The sequence below is a fragment of the Monodelphis domestica genome, chromosome 7, assembly GCF_027887165.1.
Source record: "Monodelphis domestica isolate mMonDom1 chromosome 7, mMonDom1.pri, whole genome shotgun sequence".
Taxonomy (NCBI): Eukaryota; Metazoa; Chordata; class Mammalia; order Didelphimorphia; family Didelphidae; genus Monodelphis; species Monodelphis domestica.
The window spans coordinates 32184965-32206682 of NC_077233.1; the positions used below are offsets into that span (position 1 = coordinate 32184965).

General features: G+C 40.1%; 1 protein-coding gene across 1 annotated transcript in view; it reads right to left on the minus strand.

Annotated features, from left to right (window-relative positions):
- Positions 1 to 17613, minus strand: part of LMOD3 (leiomodin 3) — a 37537-nt gene extending 19924 nt beyond the window's left edge. Inside the window, exon 1 of the mRNA XM_007500066.3 lies at positions 17364 to 17613. The gene's annotated coding sequence lies outside the window, so the exon portion shown is untranslated. The remainder of the gene's footprint in view (positions 1 to 17363) is intronic.
- Between the last annotated feature and the right edge of the window lie 4105 nt (positions 17614 to 21718).

Genomic DNA, 21718 nt, shown 5'->3' on the forward strand with positions numbered 1-21718 from the left:
GTAAAGTCCTTACAAGATCCAGGAAAGGGAGAAATTCTCTTCCAAAATCACTCTGTCCACCAGAATGAATGGAGATTCCCTCTCAACCCCTTCTTGATGATAATCTAAGGCAGGCAGCTTGAAAGATGGGTTTTCCAGGGAGAGTCCCAGATTCACAGCTTCAGTGTTGAAATCCAGCTTCAGACAGAGAGAGTTGAAAGCTGTCCAACCCTTTAGAATCTTGACCCAGTCAGCTCTCTTACAGAATCCAGGCTTGAGGGCTGTTAATCACTCCTTGCACTCTACTTTGCTCCTTCCCTTGCTACAATCTGAAGCCAGAAAACTGGGGTTGGAATCTTAGCTGCTCTATTCACTATCTATGTGACAATAAATAGAGTTTCTTCTCTGAGTCTCAGTTTCCTCATCTGTAAAATGATGTGCTGGACTAGACAACCTTCAGGGTCCATTCCAATTCTAAATCTATGTTCCCTAGCAGACTGGGCAGACAGTGGGATAATGAATCATCAAGCATTTTTAAAGCTCCTGATATGTGATGGGCACTGTCCAAGGTGTTGGCATCAGTCAGAAATAAAACATTCCCTGCCCTCAAAGACTTTACATTCTATTGGGGAAAGCATCAAGCATGTTTGGATCTGCATGCACAAATGGGTAAGTTGGGGGGAGTGGGCACTCACAGTTGGAAAAGGGCTAGATTTAGAGTTGAAGCACCTGGATTTGAATCATACCTCAATCCTAATGGTTGAATTTAAACCTCTTACTGTAATTTAATCCTCTCTAATCCTTACCTATGAAATGAGGACGTTGGATTAGATTATCTCTAAGGTCCCTTCCAAAGCTCTGATTCTATGAATTCCTATAAAGACTTGTACTGGACTGGCTGAAGTTTAACAGTCCTTCAGAGTTCTTTTCCCACGATTACTTAAGATGTAATACTGTATAAGCCAATCCTTCATTTGAAGCCTCAGTTTCCCTATTTGTAAAATAGAGTGAAACCACCTATTTCTTCGGGTGGATCTGATGATCAGTAAGCAACAATAAAGAAAATGTGGTTTCCTGCATAGCCTAATCTCTGTAATTAACATAAATAAAGGATATTAATATGAATGAATAACTGGTAGAAGGAAGGAATAAAAATCACTCACTATGTGCTAAGTACTATTAATTGCTAGTGGTACAAATACAAAAGTGTTAAGATAATCCCTACCTTCAAGTAACTTATTTAAACATCTTATATGATTATATTCCTGAGAATAATTTCTGCTACTGTGTATAATGCTCTTCTGGTTCTGCTAGCATCACTTTGCATCAGTTCATGAAAGTCCAAGTTTTTCCAAAATCATCATCCTGCCTGTCATTTCTTATAGCATTATAGTATTCCATTTTAGTCATATACCACAACTTGTTCAGTCATTTCCCAACTGATAGGCATCCCCACAATGTCCAGTTCTTTTCCACCACATACACACACACACACACACACACACACACCCCAACAACAAAAAAAAACCTTCTATAAGTATTATTGTACAAATAGGTCCTTTCCCTTTTGGGATCTCTTTGGGATATAGATCGAGTAGTGATATTGCTGGATCAAAGGGTGTACAGAATTTTTTTAAACCCTTACCTTCCGTCTTGGAATCAATACTATGTATTGGCTCCAAGGTAGAAGAGTGGTAAGTGCTAGGCATTGGGGGTTAAGTGACTTGCCCAGGGTCACACAGCTAGGAAGAGTCTGAAGCCAGATTTGAACCTAGGATCTCCCATCTCTAGGCCTGATTCTCAGTCCACTGAGCCACCCGGCTGCCCTGGTATGCAGAATTTTTGAGCCTTGTAGGCATAAAGAACTTACATTCTAAAAGAAGACAACTCTCAAGGGAGTAGTAAAATGGGAAGGATTTTGGTTTGGGAAATTACAAGTAAAGCCATAGGGCAATATATTAACATAATTTCCAGGAACCATGACAAAGTTGAATTGATTATGGTTCAAGAAATAGAAATTTGTCAGAAAATAGTGGGGTGCAGAGGGGAGAATAAGCAAGGTGGATGTGGAGAACAACTGGGAAGTGGAATAAAACATGGCTGTAGTCATACTTAGATGTAGTAAAAGGTGATTGAGTTAAGCATCAATCAAAACAAGAGGGATTCAGGGTGAGTATTTCCATTGGTGAAAGTTGTCATCATGCATCATTTCTGGTAAGGAGACTGATGAAAAGATCATAGGGAAGATTCTCTTTGTTTAGTCCAATGTTGGCAAAGGTTTTCAAGTTCAAGTGTTCAGAGGACAAATTAAAGCTGTCCCCTGCCCCATTACCTGAGAGAACGGAGGGAGGAAGTCCTTGCTTTGGGCAGTTGGACAGAGGGGTAGGACATGCAAAAAATGTCTTCAGGCTTTGGGAAGGGGGGGAATGAGGCAGCTCCCCCATGCTGGGGCCAGCACACATGTCAATACTTCTCCAATGCTAGTTTAGTCTGTTCTTAGGAGCCCCTGCTCAGAGTTGTAACATGCTTGGGGGGAGACTGAAGGAAGACAAGTATCCCTGGGTTATTTTACTCTTCTCCACCAGGGGAATCTTAAAATTAGACACCCCATGGAGCTGGCAATTCTGTTAAACAGATGGTCCTAACTCTGTAACAGGTACAGCATGACCCTAGTCTGGACACAATTTGTCATATTTAACCAGAGAGTGTTGAAAGAGGATAGAATAGAATGGTGTGTTTAGGAGAGACAAGAATTTAAGTCAGAGTGACAAATCAGGTTAGTCAAAAGGAGCTGATGAGAGATGGAGAGAGAGAGAGAGAGAGAGAGAGAGAGAGAGAGAGAGAGAGAGAGAGAGAGAGAGAGAGAGAGAGAGAGGAGAGAGAGAGAGAGAGAGAGAGAGAGAGAGAGAGAGAGAGAGAGAGAGAGGAGTGAAAAAGGAAAGAAGAACCAAACAAGGAAGGAAGGAAGTGAAGAAAGAAGGAAGAGAAGGAATGGAAAGAGGATGGATGGAAAGGAGAAATGGAAGAAAAAAGGCAGGACGTATAGGAGAAATAAAGGAAGGAGGAAAAATAGAAAAAAGTCTACCAATGTTTCCATAAAAGCTGTTTCCTAGCTTAAATGTAAACATCTGATTTGGGTTCTATCAGCAGAAATAAGCAATGCTCAGAGATCTAGGAAAAAAGTGAGGTCTCAGGTGTCCCACATTGTTCAGAAATACCATTTCCAATACACACACTAAAGTTTGTGTCTAGTTTATGAGAGTCTACTGAAGAGCAAGTTACCTCTGACCTATAGCCCTGTGTTTTACCTTAATAATGTCTGTTAGCTGCTAATATTTTTTCTTCCCAACTCCAAATAAGAGACAGTATGCTTTAGTGGATAGAGATCCAGCCTTGGAGTCAAGTAGACCTGGGTTCCAGTTCTGCTTTTGGTCTTGCTCATTTGTAGTTTAGTTTTCTAGGAGTAAAGATGGTGTTCCTATTTCTTTACTTAGGAATATAGCTTATTTTGATCCTAGAAGACTTTGACATCCTGTGGGAGGGATTGTGTCTTGGATTCTTTTTGTAATAATAGCTAATCTGTAGATTTAAGGCATATGAAGACCTTTACACACATTATTTCATTTGATCCTATCTATGAAGTAGGTTCTATTATTTTCTCTATTTTACAGATGAGGAAACTGAGGCTCAGAGGTATTATGATTTGCCCAGAGTCACATATATCTGAGGTGGGATTTGAAACCAGGTTTTTCTGATTTCTGGCCCAGAGTCCTACCTACTACACCATATTGTCTCTATGTACCCTGTAACATCCAGCACAGAGTAGGGGTTGGTACTTTTAAACTGACTGACCAGTCCCATAGGTATCCACCAAAAGGGCCTCGACAGGCTCATTTGTCATAGAATTATAAAAAGATGGTTCCAGGGACTGCTGTAGTTGATTAAGGAGGCTTTAAATTGAAAGTGGAAGTAGAGGTGGGGAGAAATGGACAGCCAAAGTCCTCAAATCCTTAAGATAGAATGTATGGGGGGCAGCCAGATGACCCAATGGTTAGGGCACTAGGCCTGGAGTTGAGAGGACCTGGGTTCAAATCTGACCTCACACATAGCTTAGCTGTGCAACCCTAGGAAAGTCCTTAACCCCCTTTGCCTAGCCCTTTCCCTTCTGTCTTAGAGTTGTTACTAAGAAAGAGTAAGGGTTTAAAAAAGAAAGAATAAGAGTATTATGAAAAGAAGACCCCCAGTAGAGATGTTTGCCAGCATGAAGGAATGAGTTCCAGCCCATGTTGGCAATCAGACAATCCAGGATTGAGGGTAGAGGAGTCGGGGCCAGAAGTGGTTCGACCATCCAAGAGAAGTAATAGAAGGTGAGCTTCAGGCTCATCCAAAGTTCTGCGCTAGCCATGAGCTTCTATTCTTCCTGGCAGGGCAGAAACAATCTATGGCTTATGCAGTCTTGTGGACATTATGCGAGGTGGTAGGATTTGGATGTGTTTTAGATGTATATGGCAGCATTGAGGGTACACTGAAAAGCAAAGACACAGCACGGCATCTAAAATGATGGTGGCTATTCTAATATTCTGCCCAACTTCAAGTGAAAATCCAAGTAGACTGGAGAAGGTTTTGGACAGTTTCCTGGATAACGGTCCCTAATAGATGACAAGGGAGAGTTCAGCTTATGGAAGACACCCCCTTTCCGTACCAAAATGTCCCTTGGTGTCACCATCAATGGTGCCACACATGCATCATTGGTTTGGACCAGAAAAGCATTGCTTATGGCTTCATTCAATTGAACCATAATCTCTAGAACATATGACGTCGGTCATCAATGATCCATTTTCCCATTTTCTCAGCGGTATCCATAGAAACTTCATGAAGCAAAATTGGTCCAGTTATCATATGCAATCAGTTCTATGGTATGCTACTGAGTCCAAAACATTACATTTAAGGAGGGAGTGAAGAAGGACAGCTAGAGGACGCAGTGGATAGAGTGGATTCAGGTGGCCCTGGGGTCAAATATGGCCTTAGACACTTCCTAGTGTGATCCTGGTCAAGTCATTTAACCCTGCTTGCTTAGTCCTTGCCCTTTTGTCTTAAGAATTGTTACTAAGACAGAAAATAAGAGTTTAAAAAAAAGTGGAAATGAGCAAAAGAGAATATTCCACATCTTTCCCACATCTCCCCTCACCCTCACTGTCCCCCAACAGAAAGCAAGTGAGCAACTTTTTGGAGAGGACTTTATAAAAAGAACTGAGGAAATCACCATTTACATATGAGTGCTGTCATATGGGAAATGATCTGAATTGGTGCTTAGAGGCTTTTCAGATTCAAATTCTATTCTGATGAACTTCACTCAGTCTATGTCTAACCAATAAGCCACTGATGATAAAGCTGAGTCCATGATTCACCACTCACTGCTCCTTTAAACTAACTTGCCTCTGAAAGAATGAGTAAAAGGAAATTGGGAAATCTAAACCATCTGCCTCCATTGTGGTCTTTATCTGGATCCTGATGATGATTACTTTGTCTGGCATAATTACTCTAGCCTGGTATCCAGATGATTTCTCTGAGCTTCCTCCCGGTATCATTTTGCGTGTGTCAGTCTTAAATTGGAAATGGGAAAGGCAGAATTGGAATTGAGATGCTTTATCTGGAGAAAAGGACCAAATCTGATGCATACGGGCGCCATGTTAACTAAGGCAACAACAATGACAAGAAGAGCAATGACCTGAGAAACAACCAGGAGTTGGTCTTGGAGTGAGAACTCCTAGTTCTTTCCCATTTTGACTTTGTGACTGAGCAAGTCCTGTATCATCTCTGTGCCTTGGATAAACCTTTAAGTTGCAAAATGGCAATGGTAGGTGGGGAATCTCCCCAATGGGAGTTTCCTACAGTAATAAAATCACACGAAACAATGACAACCCACATTTATGAAGTACACACACACACACACACAAATATTCATATAAACATTCAAATATACACAGGGTATTATTTTGTAGCAGAGGAAATACATTCAGAAGGAAGATGGTTTGGAGAAGATGAACCTGGAACTGGAACCCACTTGACCACTGGCATCCCTTCAGCTCTTTGTTTGACCCTCTTTTCTCTCTTTCACTCAGACTAGAAAAAGATGTCTAAAACTGTATTCTAGGTCCACACCTCCTGCTTATTTCTCCTCCATTCAGGCTGGTTTCTGATTCTATCAAGAACCTCAATTTATTCTCTCTGAGGTTCTCTACAATCTCTCGGCTGCCGAATCCAACCATCTTTTCCCAGGTTTCATCCTTCACGATCTTTTTGTAGCTTTTGGTACCATTGGCCACTCTCTTCTCTAAATATTCTCTTCTTCCTGAGTTTTCCTTACTCTAGACTCTTTCTAATTGTCTGACCATTTCTTTGGATTCTTATAATAATAACAGCCAACATTTATATAGTGCTTTCTATGTGGCAGGCATTGTGCTAAGCACTTCTTACATTATTATTGCATTTTCTCGTCCTATTGTTACGGCTTCATTCAATTGAAACATAATCTCTAGAACATATGACGCTGGTTGTCAACAGTCCGTTTTCCTATTTTCTCAATGGTATCCATAGAAACTTCATAAAGCAAAATTGGTCTCAGCATCCCTGAGAAGTGGGTGCCACAATTATCCCCATTTTACAGAGGAGGGAACTGAGGCAAACAGAAGTGAAGTGACTTGCCCAACTAGTAAGTGTGTCTGGACTTGAATTCAGGTCTCCCAGTGCCCCAGGCTCTGTAACCCCTAACTGGATCACCATCTGTTTCTCACATCATTTGTGTGAGTTTACTCCAAAGCTCTCTCCTGTTTTCTTTCTACTGTACACACTCTCTTGGAGACCTCAACATCTCCTTTGGGTTTAGTTATTTCTATACATATGACTCTTACAAACAACCCTCATTCAATCCTGTACCAACAGCTCCCTAGAACCCTCAGCCTGACTTTGCCATTGCAGAGAGGCAGAGGGGAGTGGGGGGATTGGGGAAAAGCAGAAGGGAATAAATTGTTATTAAGAGTATTGGAGCAACTAGGTGGCCTGGTAGATAGAGCGCCATGCTTAGAGATGGGAGGTCTTGGGTTCAAATGTGGCCTCAGGATGCTTTCTAGCTGTGTGACCTTGGGCAAGTCACTTAATCTTGATTGTCTAGCCCTTGCTACTCTTCCGTCTTAGAGTATTAAGTCTGTGTATTAGAATATAACTCTATGATATTAAGACAGAAGATAAGGCAATATATATATATACATACATATATATAGTTTTTTCTGCAGAAATGTGTTTTGTGTGATTATCTTTATATGACACAAGTATTTGGCACTTTCTTTGAAAAAGGAAAACCTGCCAAAAAATTCAGAAAAGGGAAGAAGTACACACAGACATACCTGCATAGGTGTGTGCATGTGTGTGTATGTCCCCAAGTGGACATCGAGGCGAAGGGAAGGGAAGAGAAGGGGGTGGAAACATTGACAAGAGGATCCTTGAAGGAAAGTGGCTAAATTAGGCAAAGAGAAAAATTGGAAAGTGGGATGCTAGACATTGTTTCCTCCCCTGGATCATTTTAGAGTTCTGCAGGCCAATGGGTCAAAGCATGAGCCTTGGAAAATATCGGGGGAGAAATCTTCAAATTGGGGGGCCAGCTGCTAAGTGAAAGGGGCCTCAGGAGAGGTTTGGTTTCAGACAAGATGAGAATTCTGTAGCTAGCAAAGGGCTGTGTCAAAGGAATCCTCGCATGCGTGGCCCTCGCCAGAACTTGCTCCTGGCATTAAATCATGTGTCGGGGAGGCAGGTTGGCTAACCGTTCTGCTTGACCTTGCATGGAGGCAACACTTCCCCCAGACCTTGCAGTCATCCTCCACTGACTTTCTAACTGTGAAAGGCACACATTTTTGTACTCAGAGATGCCGCTCCAAAAACGGGTTGCCATAATCATTCGAGTAGAATGGAAGCTTTTCAAGGGCATGGACTTTTTTCATTTTTATTTTCTCTTCATCTTGGTCTCCCTAGCACTTCCTACTTCACCTGCCCTGTAATAGATACTTAATAAAGAATTGTTAAATCGAATTTGTGAAAATTTCCTTTTATCTAGGAGACCTGAAAATGAGAAAAGTACCTTCATTGATGTAGGTAAGTCAACAAGCATTTTAAAAATAATATTTTATTTTCCCAATTCAACAAGAATTTATTAAGGGGGCAGATAGAGAGCTCAGTGCATAGAGAGCCCGGTCTAGGGATGAGAGATCCTGGATTAAAATCTGGCCTCAGACACTTCCTAGCTGTGTGACCCTGGGCAAGTCACTTAACCCCCATTGCCTAGCCCTTACCTCTCTTCTGCCTTGGAACCAATACGCAGTATTCATTTTAACGTGGATATTAAGGGTTTTTAAAAAACCAAGCATTTTGATTCTGCACAATTTCCACTATCAGAGTGACTTTTTAAATATAAAGGGCTAGTCTCAAAAATGTTTTTGATATTTAATAAAAGTTATTTTAAAGGAAAAAAAACAAGCATTTATTAAGTTCTTTCTATGGCCAAGTGATGTGATAAGCATTAAAACAACTAGGCAAAAATAATCCCAGCTTTGAAGGAGCTCATAGTACAATGATATAAAAACAACTACATTTTTGTTGTTTAGTTGTTTCAGTCATGCCTGACTCTTCATGATCCCATTTGGGGTTTTCTTGGCTAAGATACCAGAATGGTTTGCCATTCCCTTCTCTAGCTCGTTTTACAGATGGGGAAATTGAGGCAAACAGGGTTAAGTGACTTGCCTGGTTTAGTAAGCATCCGAGGCCAGGTTTGAACTTGTTCCAGGTCCAGTGCTCTAACCATTGTGCAATCTAGCTGCCTCGACAATATAAATTGGGAACCATCTTGGAGGAAAAGGCATTTGAAAATGATGTGTATGTGTATAGAGCTTCCATTCTACTCGAATGATTATGGCAACCCATTTTTGGAGCAGCAACCCTGAGTACAAAAATGCGCCTTTCACAGTAGTCTTAGAATCAATACTAAGTTTTGGTTCTAAGGCAGAAGAGCGGTAAGGGCTACACAATGGGGGTTAAATGACTTGCCCAGGGTCACACAGCTAAGAAGGAAGTGTCTGAAGCCAGATTTAAGCCCAGGACTCCCCATCTCTAAGCCTGACTCTCCATCCACTGGGCCACCCAGCTGCCCTCTGAAATTGATTTTTCAAAGTTTTCTTCACTCTAGAATGCAATTGCTGGTCATCTCCTCTCAGCTGGATGGATACTTAGTACTTATCTAGTCTGACCTTTTCTTTTACTCTGGAGGAAAGTGAAGAGTGACTTCCCTACCATCGTCCATAAGAATAGATTCTGACCATTTACGTGTTTCCTCATATGTAAAATGAGGCTTTTGAACAAGATAAGTGTGTTCACCTCTAACTTTATGATGCTGTGACCCTCCAATAAGTGTTTGATGTGAACATCCTGCTTCTTTATAGGGTAGTTAAAGAAAATTCTTCTCAATTAAATAAATGCACTTTTCTCCCCCTATAGCTACGGACCCTTAGATAAAGGACTAAAATGCTGAGGCTTTTAGTCTTCCCATCGGTAAAACAAAATGTTAGATTAGTTGCCTGCTGAGGTCCTTTCCAGCCTTAAATACTTAAACACCAATCTGAGTTTAGGAATGTCGCCTATATTTGGGGATGGGCGTATTCAGATCAAATTGTTGTCCTACTTGACTGAATCATTAAATTGTCATTTTAGTCACATTTAGAGAAAAGGATTTGTTCGAAGCTAGCCTCTAGCAATCAGAGAAACTTAAACTAAGAAATTATATTTCCTTTGCTGTACTCATGGTCCCAGGCAGCCAAATTTTTTTGATAAGAAAAGATATAAAGAAGCTATAAAGTAGAGGATGACTAAAGTTGAGATCATTTTTGCTGCCGGTCTAGGAGACATGGAACTTGTATAAATGGAGATTTTGAGCCTTTGGACTTCATCCCCCAGAAGTCCCTTAGTATTTCCCAAAATTCCCTTTTCCTGCGTCCCTGCATTTTGCGTGATTGTATTTAAATGGCTGTAATTCCTCCCTCTTCCTCTCTTGGACCTGTTTACCAGGCTGAAGTCAGGCAGTTCTTTTGTTTTAGTTATTATCAATAAAACTTTATAAAATATAATTTTTAGTTATTGATTATTAATTTTAAAATCCATAAACTCCACACAGTCTCTGAAGAAACAAAGTTGACCGTCACTGAAAGGGCAAGGGGGAGGTTTGTGGTCCATATTGCACAATACAAACAAAACATTTCAAATGAGAAACTGTTTAAAATAGGGATTCTCAACCTAGAATTTATATAAAGATTGGGTGGATTTCAGGGCACTTGTGAAATTTCATGAGAAAAAATTCATCTTTATTTAACAGAATTCATTTCCTTTGCAATACTATGTATTTTATTTTATGCATTCAAAAACATTCTGAGGAGGTTTTACCAGGCTGCCAAAAGGCAAAAAGGAAGAAGTGATAGGAACAAACTTAAAAAAAACCCAAACTTTTATTAAACTCTTACCTTCTCTCTTAGAATCAACACTAAATATTGGTTCCAAGGCAAAAGATCGATAAGGAATAGGCCAATGGGGTTAATTGACTTCCCCAGAGTCACACAGATAGGAACTATATGAGGCCAGATTTTATTTCAGGACCTCCCATCTCTAAGCCTTGTTCTATCCACTGAGCCACTTTGCTGCCCCAGGAACAAACATCAAGTGCCTACTATCTGCCAGTCACTGTGCTAAGTGTTTTTCTAATATTAACTCTCAATCCTTACAACAACCCTAGGAAGTAGGTGCTATCGTTATGCCCATTTTAAAGCAAGTTCTATTATTATGCCTATTTTAAAGTTGTGGAAACTGAGGCAAACAAAGGTTAATTGACATGCACAGTAAGTGTCAGAGGCTAGAATTGAAATCAGATTTTCCTGACTCCAAATCCATCACTCTATCCACTGTGCAAACCAAGTGCCTCATAAAATGGATCCATGACATACAATAGGTTGAATGGATGTTGTGGAAATGTATGGCTCAAAAAGATGGCTAGTTTTGTAGTTAGACTGAAGGAAGAACCAATGGCCAGCCTACGTGTGACATCGGTATCCTTGAGAAGGAAGAGGGCTCAAGGAATAGCTTCAGAGCACAAAGATGGAATCCATGGGGATGATCCTTTGAGAAGACATAAATGAGAGCATCATAGGACAGACAGGTAGAGATAGATTGCAAACTGCATCACTGGCTACAGTGCACACATCCATGAATCACAGACCTATTGGAGTATCAGAGATTTTATAATTATTTTTAGGTGTTGTCAAGTTTTTGAAAGACTGTCAATTGGAAGAGAAATTGGACTTATTTTATTTGGCCACAAAAGAAAGAACTAGGATGAATGATTGCAGAAAGACATAGATAGACAGACAGACAGACAGGCAGACAGACAGAGAGAGAGAGACAGAGAGAGAGAGATTTGAAGTCAGGAAGATCTGTGTTCAAATCTCACCTCTGCCACTTAACCTTGGCAGTTAACTTCTCTTGGTTTTGGTTTGTCACCTGTAAAATGAAGGGGTTAGACTAGATTGTCTTTGTTACCCTTCTAGTTCAAATCTAAGATGTTGAAATAAGAAAATATTTTCTAACAATTACAGCTATCCCCAAATGAAATGGGTTGTCTTTAGAGATGATCAAAAGAAAAACACTTGCCAGATATGTCATAGAGGGAATTTGTTCAGGTATAGATTGGAATAGTTGGCAATGGAGAGATCCCCTTTTAATGCTGAAGTTTTATGACTCTGAGATGGCCACTTTTGTCCATAAATTTTTTTAAATCCTTACCTTCCGTCTTAGAATCAATACTGTGTATTGGTTCCAAGGCAGAAGAGTGGTAAGGGCTAGGCAACTGGGGTTAAGTGACTTGCCCAGGGTCACACAGCTGGGAAGGGTCTGAGGCCAGATTTGAACCCAGGACCTCCCATCTCTGGGCTTGGCCCTCAATCCACTGAGCCACCCAGCTGCTCCCCCCCCCAAATTTTAATTATTCTATTTCCTATGTAAAGCAAAAGGAAATTATTTTCTATCACGATATCTTTATTGCTGGATTATTTGGATCAAGAAACTGGTTATTTTCATTCTGAAGGTATCTTATTTTGTGCACTTGAAAGTCTATGGGCTACTGTGCAAAGAACCCCTTTCTGGGTCTCATTTTACCTCATTAAAATGCAGCCCTCTCACAGATGGAAAAAAAAGGCAATTAACAGCTCATAGCAGTGGCACAAAACAGTGAAAGGCACAAGGAAAGAACACTTTAGTATATTGAAATGCCAGGAGACATTGAGATCCCCGAATACTGTTACTCAAGTGGTAATTTGGCTTGGACCCTGGAGAAAAGGCAAGAGGAGAAAGAGAGCCTGGCAGGGAAGCAGGATAAGGGTGCAATGTGAACCCGAGCTCTCTGGATGTCTTTGCCATGTCTCTGTCTCCTCCATCTCTCTCTCTTTTCTCTCTCTCCTTTCTCACCTCACCTCACTCTCTGTCTTTCAATATGTCTCTGTGTTTCTTTCTTCTCTCTCTGTGTGTTTCTCCTCTCTCTGTGTCTCTTTCTTCTCTGTCTCTGTCTCTCTCTCCCTTCTTGCCTCTCTGTCTCTTTCTGTGTTTCTCTTTTCTCTCTCTTCTCTCTCTCTCTCTTTCTCTCTTTCTCACTCTCTCTTCTCTCTCTCTCTTTCTCACTCTCTCTCTCTTCTCTCTCTCTCTTTCTCTTTCTCACTCTCTCTTCTCTCTCTCTCTTTCTCACTCTCTCTCTCTCTCTCTCTCTCTCTCTCTCTCTCTCTCTCTCTCTCTCTCTCTCCTCTCTCTCTGTCTGTCTCTCTCTGTCTCTCTCTTCTCTGTCTCTGTCTCTGTCTCTGTCTCTGTCTCCCCTCTCTCTCTCCTTTTCTTCTCCCTCTTTTTCTCTTTCTGGTGGACCTAAAGTCCCCCCTTAGGAAATGCCTAGATGCAATGTGTCCAGAAGTCAGGGAGCATTCCCTGACAAGGCAGAGGGTTGGAATGACCCAGGCTGGAGGAAGTCACTTTACTCTGATTGCCTCTCCCAAGATTCTGTTTGAGTGCTACTTCCTCTAGGCAGTTTTCTTTGATCCCCAGCTGTCAGTTCTCTCTCCTTCCTCAAATGACCTTGGGCTTACCATTATGTGTACCCTTTTCCTTAATAACCTTGGAGTGTCTACATTGGAGTGTCTAACATCACAGTTCCTGATATGCTCATGGAAAAGAATAATGGCATTAAAAAAGACATTACCTTCTGTTTTGGAATCAATATAAGTATCAGATCTAAGGCAGAAGAGTGTTAAGGGCTAGGCAATTGGGGTTAAGTGACTTGCCCAGGGTCACACAGCTGGGAGGTTCTGAGGTTAGATTTGAAGCTAGGATCTCTTGACTCCAGGGCGGGTTCCCTATTCACTGAAGCCCCCAGCTGCCCCAGTATTTGGTTATCACAATTTTGCAAAGATGTGATGTCAGAATGGAATTAGGATTCACTGAGTGTTAGTAGTAAACAGCAAATATTCAACCACTATTTGCCTCAGAAATTGAAAATATCCTGCAGTATCCTTAGGAGCTCATTGCATGTGGAAATATGTTTTGCCTGACTATACATACACAATCTATATCAAATTGCTTGCCTTCTTTATGAGGGAGGAGGGGAAGGAGAGGGAGAATGTGGAACTCATTTAAAAACCAAATGTTAGCATTATTTACATGTAATTGAAAAAAAACAGAATATTTTAAAAACTGTAAAGAATGAAAAATAAAAGAGTTCATTGGAGGACTCAGCAGAGAGCACAGTTTAGAAACCGAGTGCTCAGATAACGTCATATAGTTGAATGGACAACCAATAGAGATAGAGCTGCTCCATCATGAAAGAGAGAGAGTGAGCTGCACTACATTTGGGAAAAAAAATTTTTTTTAACCCTTACCTTCCATCTGTAAAAATTAAATTAGTTTCTCTACTTAAAGTATTATATTTTTAGAGGTTTATTAAAGATTATTAGAAATCAAGGAAATAAGAAAATATAAAATAAGAAAAGCACGTGTCTAGGAGGGCTGAAGAGCCCATTCAATTTCACTTCCGACATCTTGAGAGACTCATGTGCTTAGGAGGGGAAGCAGAGAGACCAAATAGGTGATATAGTCAGTTTAAATACCCATTTTGTTCTTGGCCCAGGTGAGTATCTCCAGTGAGATTATAGGGAATTCTGGGAACTGCCGAGGACTTCTGGGGACTGAAGTCTGGGGTTCAAATCTCCATTTTTACACAACTTAGAATCAAGTATTGGTTCCAAGGCAGAAGGGTGATAAGAGCTAAGCAACAGGGGTTAAATGACTTGCCCAGGGTCACAAAACTAGTAATGGTCTGAGGCCAGATTTGAACTCAGGACCTCTCAACTTCAGATTTGGCTCTCTATTCACTGAGCCACCTAGTTGGCCCTGGGAAAATACTTTTAATAATTCCCACTTCCTTCCTGAAACAAAAACTCATCTATTTTCTTTCTTTCTTTTTTTTTTAGCAACTATATCATATGTCTGTAAATTGTGGAATACCCGGTCTCAGATAAATCAAAATTTTGAATCACACAAAGAGTGACAGAGAAATGAATGATGGCCATAAGTAGCTATGTTATAGTCCCAATGACAAAATGCACAAAAGAATCAATGTAAAAATTACAATGAAAGCAATGGATGATTGGAAAAAGAGGTAAAGGAGAGTGAAGGATGCTAGATGGATGGCTTCTGTGCTCCAGTAGCCCTCAACTAAGCTCAAGAAATCTGGAGGAAAGTCCTCAGCATTGAGTGAACTTCAAGTGAGGACAAGTTGCAATTGGTACTCTCTGAGGGATGAGAGAGCAACAGGCTCATTGAAGTATGAATGTTAAATGGATGCTCCATCTCCCTGGTAGAATACAACTCTTTGAAGTTAACCTCATGGTTGTTTTTTTTTTTTTCTGTAGAGTTTAAGTTCCCTGGAAATGACTATACCTTATGGATAGTTTCTGTCTTTGTTCTTGTATCCCTGGCACCTGGCACAATGCCTGGCATAGAGAGGACATTTAATAAGCTACTGATTGCCTGCTTGCCTTGCCCATTGGAAGTGACTAATAATATTTGTTGGTTTAAACTGAGTTGAATGGAAAAGTAGACAGACAAGATCAGGAAAAAGAACTGGAGAATGTACGGATCTCTCATCCTAGCTTTTAAAATATCCTATAAATAAGAAAATGTAAAAAAAGCATGCAATTTTATTGTTTTATAAAAATATAAAATAAATCTATATGAAATATAAACATGTAAAATAAATGTATATAAATGTATCAAAATGAATTTTAAAATTTAGATAAATTATTTTAAAATGTCAGTGGAAAAAAGTTGAGACTAGCTCAGTGAAGTAGAGCGGGAAAGCTAGCAATAGAATTCAATGTACATGAGAGGTCTGTGTTTTACAAATCAAGGTGTGTAATTAGAATTTTGTACCCCGGGACTCGATTTCCCAGAATCCCACTTTCGTCCCCACGTTTTGGAAATAAAGTTTCTGTAATCCCACCCTCGCTCTCTCTTCTCCAGCTAGTGCAGTTGGGAAAATTTTCTCTTTACTCAGGCTTTTTATTTTTGCCTTTCTATTTCCTCTACTTAAAGTGATTATTAATAAATCTTATAAAATATAATACTTGGAGTTATTGGATATTAATTTAAATCTTACAATTCTAATTACACAAAGGTTTAAAAGCATTGTGAATATAATTACTACTTAATAAAACCATGGGAAAATCAGGTAGCTGTATGGTAAAGATTTGATTTGGATTCATAACTTGCTTTATCTTACCTTCTGTCTTAGTATCAGTTCTAAGGTAGAATAGTGGCAAGAGCTAGTAATTGGGGTTAAGTGACTTACCCAGGATCACACAGCTAGGAAGTATCTGAGGTCAAATTTGAACCCAAGACCTCCTAACTCCAGACCTGGTGCTCTATCCACCATGCCATGTTGCTGCCTCATATATTCTACAATTAACAATAATATAACATGAAATGGAAGACAAAAAATTTCTATTTGCTGTTACATATTAGAGTGAAGAGTGAATCAAGCTCTCATTGTCTATCAATCAGCAACTTTTAAGTTAATCAATCAAAAACTTAAGTATCCCTAATTAGTACCTTACCAGTCACTAAGTATGAGAGTTCACAAGTCACTTGCTACAATGGGTGACAACTCCAGAGGCCACTGCTAGGCAAATTGAAAGACTCTGATTGGTTCCTGTGAAGTGGGGGAGGGACAGGAAGTGACATCAAGAAAACTACTTTTAAAAGGCCAGCTCGGGGATTCAGTCTTGGACTGTATATCTGTGAGCTGGACTGGAGGATGAGACTCTTTCCTTGTATCCTGCGGTGGTGAGTGGAGTGATTCCTTCCTTGGTTCTTTGGTGAAAAGACCCTCTCTGCCTGTTGGCCCTTTGGTAAGTCCCAGAAACTGGGACTGGAGACAGAGCAGTTGCAGAAAGAAGTTGGTGAACTCTGGTAGAGTAAGGCTGCTTTCCTCTGGCAGTCAAGAGAGCCCAGGGGTGCTAAATGGTTATTTCTGGGATTTCTGATGGAATATTGGTCTGCAGGGTCTCACGCTGTCAGCTTGCCCTGTTATGCCCTGCTAGAAACCCCTTACTACAACAATACCAACATGGAGAGAAAGAGCACTTTGACATTAGTCAAACAAATAGAAGAAATCATTGGAGGGAAAATCAATGTGTTTGATTATACAAAGATGAAGAGATCTTGTGTAATAGAAACTAATATCTCTAGAATTGAAAATAAATAAACAGAATGGGAAAAATATTTTCAGGCCAAATAAACTGATAAATATTTTTAAAAATAACACACAGTCCTTAATGGAGTAATAATTAAAGGACATAAATAATAACTACATGAAAAACACTTAAATTTCATAATAGATAAGAGCAAGTCAAGACAAATTTAAGCTACTACCTCACATGGGCTAAATCCTAGCAGGCAAAAATAGGGTAAAATAACACACTTTAATGTTGACAGGACTGTGAAGAAACTGGCACTCTATTACATTGTTGGTGAGACTGCAGACTGTTGCAAACTGTAAGATGTAAAAATAGGTTTGACTAAATATGAGAGTTATAAAAGATTGTAGCCGCCATTTACAAAATATTGACCTTTAAGTAAGAAAAACTGTTAGCAGCTTTCTTTTTTAATTTATTACAACAATTTTATTTATTTTATTTATTACAACAAGGTAGAGATATTAAAGTGGAAAATATAGGAAGTAGGTAAAGAATTGTCTGGCCTACCAGTGAAGTCCAGCTCAGCACCTGGCAAAGGCTCCTTCAAGTCCCAATCTCCACGTGGAAGTCTCGGTGGTGTCTTCAGTCAGAAATCCACCAATGCAAGCTTCTTTCTTCAGCCCAAGTCACTCACCCAGCAAGCTTCTCCACTGCAGAATGCTTCCAGACCAGGATGAGTTCAGGAAAAAGTAACTGCCTCCAAGAGTCTCCCTTCAGCCTGACTCACCAACGTAGAATGAATCCAAGAAGAATCTCTCTTCTGCTGGGCTCACCAATGCAGAGTGAATGAATGGATGCTTGGGCTGGCCCTTTTAAAGCAGTTTTCTCAATGTCACTTCCTGTTGCTCCCTACTTCACAGGAACCAATCACAGTCTCCCATTTTGCTTAGCAGTGCCCATGGGGGGCAGTGGCCTTTGGAGGTATGAGCTTTCTCCAGTAAGTGACTCATGAACTTTCTTACTTAATGGTTAGCTAGGTGCTAAAAATGGTTATCTAGGTACTTTAAGTTATTGATTTGATTAAATCAAAATAGACAAAAGGAATAAAGAATTCCCTTTCACAAAACTTTTGGGAGAGGATTGTGCAATGATTCCTAGAATTAATCAATGCGTTTGATACAATGGATATATTTATCTTAACTATTTTGTGTAAAAGGAGAGAAAAAATTCCCTTTTCTATCTAGTTATGAACGCGATTTTGCTTATAATTGAACAAAAATCTGAAAATAATCTATATGAACTACAAATAGAAAATGGCTTAATTTTAAAATTGTGATATATTAATATGATAGAATATTATTATTTTTTAATAAAGAAAACAATGAAATATGGAAATACTGAGGCAAAATGCTATCAGTAGAACTTTAAGAAGGAAATTTGGGCTCTCTGGGTAGTATTCAGAGGAACCATTAATATGCCAAAGAAACTCCAGCTGATGATGCCATATTGAGGAGATGGCTCACCCCTGAGCCATGATAAAAGACCTGATAACTGACTGAGTATCTAGAAGAGGGATTTGATTTGTCCTCCTTGGCTCTAAAGAACTCAGGTGGATGTGGTATAATCGAACGTAATGGACTTCTCCATTAGTGGCGGTGTAATGTCCCTGAACAATCTGCAGGGATCTAGGAGAAAGAACGCCATCCATAAGCAGAGGACAAACTGAGGGAGTAGAAACACCGAGGAAAAGCAACTGCCTGACTACAATGGCTGAGGGGACATGACAGAGGAGAGACTCTAAACGAACACTCTAATGCAAATACTAACAACATGGCAATGGGTTCGAATCAAGAACACATGTGATACCCAGTGGAATCACACGTCGGCTACGGGGGAGGGGGGTGGGAGGGAGGAAAAGAAAATGATCTTTGTCTTTAACGAATAATGCATGGAAATGATCAAATAAAATACTATTAAAAAAAAGAACTCAGGTGGAAGTTGGACAGCGATCAGTTTAGGCTTTGGGTAAGTCAAGTCAAGAAACATTTATTCAGTGATCTCTAGGTGCAAGCCCCCATTGTGCTAAGTATTAGGAATACAAATATAAAGAAGAAAAGAAAACCAGTCCTTTCCTCAAGGGGATTACCTTCTAAAGAGCAAAGACAACACCAAAAGGAAGCTAAAAAGGGGAATGCAGTGGGAGAGGAGGGTTGGAGGAAGGGAAGAAGGCAGAGATTCCTGGGTTGACTTAGGGAAAGAATAGATTCTCTCTCACTGAAGGTCTTTACTCAAAAATTATATGAAAAAAAGGGGAGGGAGCACAGCTAGGTGGCTCAGGGTATAGAGAGCCAGCCCTAGAGATGGGAGGACCTCGGTTCAAATTTGACCTCCGGCACTTCAAAACTATGTGACCCTGGGCAAGTCATTCACCCCACTGCCTAGCTCTTACCACTCTTCTGCCTTGGAACTGGGACACTGTATTGATTCTAAGATAGAAGGTAAGGATTTAAAATATATAGCAGACAATTATTTTGTCATATATTTTAGAAGGTATTTTTTTTACATATAGAATGAACTATATGAGCATTAAGGTATCTTCCAATTTTGAGGTTCTATGATTCCATGAAAAACAGAATCCATAGTGTCTACAATCATAGATTTTTAACACACTCTAACCTTCTGTCTTTGTTTTTTTTTTCCTAATCCTTACCTTCTGTCTTAGAATCAATGCTAAGTATTGATTCCAAGGCAGAAAAGTGGTAAGGGTTAGGCATTGGGGGTTAAGTGACTTGTCCAGGGTCACACAGCTAGGAAGTGTCTGAGGCTTCTTGATTTGAACACAGGACTTCTTGTCTCTAGTTCTGGCTCTCAAACACTGAGCAACCTGGTTGCCCCATAACCATAGATTTCTGATGTTTGACAGGGTATTTCAAATCTGCCCTTCCTGAGTTTGACTGACAATATGTACTAGCTCAACCTGTGGACCTTCTGGAGACACGAAAATTCCTGTTTACTTCCATTTGGCCACTTAAGAGTTCCTCACCTCTGAGGTTTGACCCTTTCAGATGACAAGTCAGCCCTTTTAACCCTTTTAATCTTCTTTTAACCCTTCCTCTGAGTAGGAAGAACAGATAACTCTATGAATATTAAAAAAAAAAACCCACAACCTTCCCTCCTACCTTTTTTATCCTTAGATTCTATGTACAGCCAGTGACCCTCCAGGGAAGGGTTGAGGGACATGGAAGCCCACCCTATTTCCTATCCTTGCTGCCATGTGGCCATTAGCACTTGGTAGCTAAAGCCCAGGCCCTCCGTGGGTGAATTTGATGCTGGGTTTTGAGCTCCTTTTTGTCTTTGTTCTTTCCTGATCTTACCTGATCCTGAAACTTAGATGCGTTTCAGTCCCAAGATGAGCATGTCCAGGCTTGAAGGTACCTTCTGAGTTCCCTCGGTTCAGAGATTCTAGCTCCAGGGTCCATGCTGGCTGCCCTTTGGAAGGAGTCATCAGTACCCGTCTCCACAATATTGGAGAAAACAACCCCTGGCTAATGTATGAGCCCAATCCCTGATCTAGCTCATCAGAAGACGCAGACTTTGGTGGAGACAGAAAGATAGAAACTGCTTCATCAGCAGTCCTAAAATTGCTTCATGTATAGGTTTTAAGTATCAACATCCCTGAAGAGAATCAATAATACAGTTGTTTGTTTACTTTGGTGAAGTCTTTGTCAATGCTCACCTGTGACTGGTAAACATTTCTTTTATGCGTAAGAAGTTTTTTAAACTGCCTCAATTTGATAATATTGTACATTGATTACCTTTCTCCTTCTCCCTTTGAGAAGACCCTAGACATGAGCCAACATCTAAATCCTGAGTAATTTCCCCAAGAGCTGAGTCAAAGAATTTGAGAAAAGCAACTTGCCCAAGGTCACACAGCTAATAAGTATCCAAGACTAGATTTGAACTCAGGAAGATTAGTCTTCTAGACTTCAGGCCTGGCTCTCTATCCACTGTGGCACTTAGTTGCCCTTCTCTGATTGTCGCATACCTAAATTGCAAGAGCAATTTTCTGGAAGGGGAAGAATTTCTTCAAGAGACAAATCTGCAAAGCTCAAGATATGATGTGAAAGCTTTGTCATACTTTCACCCATGGACACACAGTAGGTTATTTGGGGATGAAGTCCCAAATAGAACCCAACTGACCTGAAAACCAGCACCATCTCTATGGTTAGGCACCATAACTCTTCTCCAGTATAAAGAAAATCCAAGGAAGGGGAAGATCCTGGTCTAAATGTGGAAATGAATCTTAAAATCTTCTACTAGCTATGCTGAAGCTTATTAAAACCTAATCCATTTTATGGATTCCTTCTCTTCTTTGCAAACAAATCTTTAAAACATCAAAGTAAAGATTAAAGCCTTTCATCCTTAGACTTACTGGAGTCATCTTGAAAGCTGTAAATTCCCATTGCTGGACTCTCAACATTTAAGTGTTTAAAAACATGCTAAGAGTACAGTTAGATTGTCTTATCACCATTCTCCCTTCTGCATTCCAGCATAGAGAATTATTTGTCTGCCGTGGTCTCATGTTTCTCTTCTATACCCTGCCCATTGGCACATCAAATGAGCATTAGACTGTAGGAAAATAATTTGCTGTGATATTTACCCAACTTAGTTCATAGCCCTTCTGCTCTTTTGAGCGTCTAAACCATGTCCTTGCATTGATATGCCCCATTGAGGTAAGAAGACTGAGTGAATGTAAAATGGGTGCATCCTAAAGGGAGTGACTTCTACTGTGGATAGGATTCAAATCAGGTCTGAGGAATTGGTTTGAATCCTGGCTTTGCTATTTATAATCTGTTAGACCTTGGGCAAGTCATGATCTCCCAGGATCCAAGTTTGTTTGTTTTTTATTTGGAAAATGAGTG